Source organism: Argopecten irradians, chromosome 3, assembly GCF_041381155.1.
Source record: "Argopecten irradians isolate NY chromosome 3, Ai_NY, whole genome shotgun sequence".
Classification (NCBI taxonomy): Eukaryota; Metazoa; Mollusca; class Bivalvia; order Pectinida; family Pectinidae; genus Argopecten; species Argopecten irradians.
The window spans coordinates 24221794-24226884 of NC_091136.1; the positions used below are offsets into that span (position 1 = coordinate 24221794).

Below are 5091 nucleotides of genomic sequence, written 5' to 3' on the forward strand. Positions count from 1 at the left end.
GACGAGGGTGATGTTTCATTAACACTCTCTACTTAATGAAGATAGATGAGAGAAGCGCTGCCTTGTGGCCATGGGGGGAACATTGCTGTGTGCTCTGTACCAATCAACTCTCAATTATTCATATTCTTGTCAGCTTAACAAAGTAAACCCAGTTTTTAATGATATCAATTATTTTCTTTCCTCGGATTCCATTCATTAGAGTTGTAGACACCAGTGTCGCGATTTATAATAACCAAATAAGAAATTAAGATTTCGATTTACATTTTTCTATTGATAATATCCATATGAATAAGAAAAAAACCAGTTTGATTTATTATTTGTTTGATGAAATAAGTAATTTTATAATATTATATAATCCATTAAACATAGTCTATTACACGTATGATTTTAATATATTATTACTTCAGATATAACCCAATAATAACAGACATACATGGAAAGATATTTATTACTCGCTTAATTTCTATTTATACAGGTAAAGCTGACAATGCTTGACCACAGTCAGTACCCTACTGTTTGTAGGGGCGATATAATTAGTGCAGGGCTCGCCTATCTAATGGACGTTTGTGGTTACTTGTTCACAGCCATTTGTCTAAGATTGTGTGACATTTCATTTCTCGTCATCTGCAATGATAATGAAACGCCCTTTTTGATTTGATAGTTGACATCAGCATGGGACAATTTTTAGAAAATCTTAAAGAGAAGCAACTCCATGAAAAGTGCAAAAAAAACAACAAGTAATATTAATTGCTGTAAACCAACTTATTTTTGTGATGACTTAATTTCAGGTCTTCAGACCTGACGAATTTGTTTTAATTTAATTCCTACTCCACAGTTTAAAGTCTTTTTTTCTCGTAATTTAAACATCTTCACGGCTATTTATTGTCTCATAAACTCGCCCGCTAAATACGCGAAATTAAAACCCACACACAAAAATAAGTTACAGTAGATAAACCTATCATGATACAACTCGTGAAAAGGCATATTAGTACCAGAACCATAAGCTCCAAAAGAGAAAAACATTCACTGTATCATTAATGTTTGATTATTTTCCGTTTACATGATGTCATTACAGTTCTATTTTTTCACTTACTTTGCTTCTTTCTTTTACATTCTGTCATCGTCTGCTGTTACCGATAGTCCATATAACACATATCTATGAAAATAAACAATCAAAATATAAATGGAACAAATCCCGAAATGCTCGCACAGAGAAAGTATTTAATTGCTTAACATGTATGGACTTGGTAACATAATCACAGATTCAATATTTAATTCAATATTTCCGTGCGACCTAGCGTCTATATGTCTAATAGATATGGTATAACTTTTGAGTATTAAATATGCATTAGCTGTATTTAATACTTAATATATGCTTATAACAGCATGCAATGATGATGGTTAAAAAGGAATTCAGCTTCCAAAGAGTGCCTTTTGAAAGTAACGACCTCCAGTAACGCTTAATTATGCAAAGCATCATCAGTGGTATTTTTTATGTTTATGATGTTGGGGGTCTAACATGTATATATATTTATATGATTTCAACTTATGACCCCTTAGCGATAACACACGGCTAATGATATGGTCATTACGTGTGTTCAGACACTACAAAGTGGTGATGTTTTTAGAAGTAATGACGGTTGTATGGCGTTCGAACACAGGCCATGTCATTACTATCAAAGGGGATAGTCTGTCGGAATGAACCGCTCTAAGATAAAACCATTGTTGACCGACACATCTTTAGAACAAAAATAGACCTTACGATTGTTACAGAAAACGGATTTTTTATTTAAACTTTCACTTTCAAAGTTGATACAAATATCATAAACTATAATCTGAGTGCAAATGTTTACCGTAATAGTGTGATTTTAATTGGTGAAAATAAACCGTATTTGCATATTGCAGAGTTATTTGTCCTTGCGGGTAGGTATTGATTGTGACGTCATCTGTTTGCAAGCGTAACGTCATAATTTTCAGAGACAACATCGTGAGTTTCATTCACAAAATAATGACGTCATAATGGATACCTACCCACAAGGGAGTTAACTCTGGAATATGCAAATACGGAATAGAACATTTCAGATGACATTTGATAAACGGAATGATCTTTTATTTAACTGTTTCTGGTCTGCTGTTTTTTTAATAGAATTGCATACGACTACAAAAATTATTTGTTTGTACTTTTTATTTATATTCAATTTGATTAGAATTCTGCTATACTATCAATATACTTAATTTATCATTTATCAGTCAAAGCGAAAGGTCAATGCAGGAGTTTTATAACCGATGAAATTCCAAAAACAATTGTTGACTTAATTGTGAAGTAAATAATAATAAAAAAGTCATTAGATATCATAACAAAACATTTAAGTAACATATGTAATCTTACAAATAAAATAAATTTGACATTTTTGAAATTTTGAAATTACTACAAATACAGACAAGGTAGACATATGAGGAAAAACATGAACGTTTAAACTGCAAAACGCCATTTTAGCCATTCACGTAGGTGTGGTTTCAATTGTTCTTTCACTAAAATCACAAATTATGACGAAAAGTTTCATTACGTCAGATTCTGAGCTATGGGATTGTTCTATTCGGCGTTCTTCTTTCTGTGAGTTGAAAATGCACTCTCTGAACTGAAAGTCAACATAAGTTCAAAATATAACTGCTAATGTAAGATAAAGCATAATCATTCTTTGATTATTTTCATAATTTCACAATTAAGGAATTTTAATATGAGTACCATAACAACAGATTAACCAAAGATGCATATTATACTGACATATCTTAACATTTATTTGTTTGTTCGTAGGATAACATCAGAGTGAAAAGACGAGTCTGGTGTTTTGGTAGTACAGTTCAGTGTATCAGCCCTCCTATCGCAAAAAGGCAACAAAATCATCATCTAATTAATAAGATGTTTACACAGGTCTTATAGCTGACGCAATTTAACTGGGTTTAAATAACGCCCAGATGATGTAACAAAATACATATAGGAAGTTTGAAATATATGTTTGAGATGTTCGATCTCTTTCATTTGTACTGTCATGTAGCATCTGTTACAAAGGAAGATAACTCCCCACGAACCATTGGTATTATACACTGAATACTGATTGGTTATTAGAGAACAATGGGTATATCTCCAGTGAATCGTATTGTTATTTGTGTGACATGAAGTCGATTACACATTCAAGACAATGACCGTTTGTGTAATTGGATACCCTACACAATTATGTAAAGCGATATATTATACAGTTATTACCGTTACAAGTTATTGCAGATGGTGTAATAATAAGCCGACATAGCGTTGCCATAGTTACATACCCAGCATTATTATCTATATCAAATTATACAACAACGTAATGATACCGGACAGCTGTTGCATTTAATGAATAATTTGTGAGATTGAAAATATATCATCTGGTGAAATATATCTTTTGTGGAAACAGGAAAGCCAATTATTTGATTTCTGCAAGTGGAACAATGAAATTAATACTGTACTCCATCACCTCAAATATTGCGTATTTACCTGATCTTCGGTCTATAGGCAACAATACCTCCTAATGGATTCAAGGGGATTCTCAAGGCAGTTTTCAGCATATTTTCAATGTCAATTTTAATGGACATTCAATCCGAAATAGTAGGACAACAACAATCTACTCCTGATTTTGACTGAATATGACATTATTGTTTCCAAGAGTATTCTACTACATCAGTATACCAGTTGTGGACAACGTTGACATACAACTTTTGTTTCGCTTGTTTAGTTCATTGGTGTCATGTTTTAAAAATAGCGAAAGCAACCCTATAAATATTTGGTGTTTGAGGATCAATTAACCTATTTTTTCAATAAAAATGTTATTAGTATGCGAGGTCACAAACCTAACGGAGTATTCACTGAATTAAAAGTTTTCAATGCGTACTTGTATTAAGAGTAGAGATATATGGTTTCAAAACATACATTTCTGGTAGTGTGAGAGCTATCGAAAAGAAAGCGATCGGCATTGATACAAGGCGGTGTAAATATCCCTGCTTTATGTGTAAGGACATTTCCATCCAAGTTACCCATGTTTAAGAAACAAACAACAATAGAAATGAAATTTTACCCGGACAAGATAGATACTACAGAACGCAGCCGTCCAAAACGTCGTGTGTGAAGGGAATATATCAATAGGTTTGGTGGCATACCTGGTGTCCTACTCACCTGTCCTGTTTTATGTCCGTTTACGACTTACACGCGGAGAGACTGGTCCATTACTCTCCACAGCCCTCTTAACGCCAGTTGTTCTCTAACAATAGCCAACTTTGAATTACTGTCGCGGATCAGTATGGCTGAAAAGGAAGAACATGTCAGTTCTTTACTTTATTTGTACCGGATCAAGAGCCAATTAATTCTGAATAGCTCTGTTGATATAAGGCCAACAGCGATAGCTTTTTAGACAGCATGGGTTTGTATGAGACACAATTAAATTCACATAGGAATATCAAGGAATCGGGAGGTAAATCGACGTGTATAAATATATCATATTAAAATTATGAGCAGTATTCTATTACTCGAGACACGAGGAGAGGGCTGCCACACAGGCTTGCATATAATATGATTAAGGAGCAGGACCATTTCAGGTAGGAGACAGTCAGAATATCGACTGAGTAAGAGGCGATACAAATCAATTATTTAAAATACAATGATACGGAAGCAAAATTTAAAAAAAAAATCAATGGGGTAAATAAAAAATCTTGAATTCAGCTTAACTTTACAAAATCTGCAGTGACAAAAAAGCAAACAAAAAATAGCATGTGTAGAAACATTATGTACAAAGTATTAATTACATCACCTGCAACCAATGAGACCGCAGCTAACAGGTGCTTCTCAAAGGTCTCATACGGAAATAATTTCCTTAATTAACTGATGTTATGTATGTGAATCAATTTTCGTGATTCTTTGGTTCCCTCATACCCCTCGAAGATGCTAATTTATGAACTGCTATGTTTACATAATGTAATTAATTACGATATTCCTTACGATTTAAAATTTCCATTTCTGATAGAGGGCGTTTCTTTTCCCCTGTCGAAATATTTCCATATGAA

At 33.3% G+C, this 5091-nt stretch overlaps 1 long non-coding RNA gene across 1 annotated transcript; it reads right to left on the reverse strand.

Annotated features, from left to right (window-relative positions):
• Positions 1 to 314: 314 nt before the first annotated feature.
• On the reverse strand, positions 315 to 4366 carry LOC138319989 (uncharacterized). Its single transcript, XR_011208061.1, has 3 exons — positions 4208 to 4366; positions 1094 to 1156; positions 315 to 624 (listed from the first exon to the last, which is right to left on the reverse strand). It is a non-coding gene; the product is annotated as an uncharacterized lncRNA (long non-coding RNA).
• Positions 4367 to 5091: the final 725 nt, after the last annotated feature.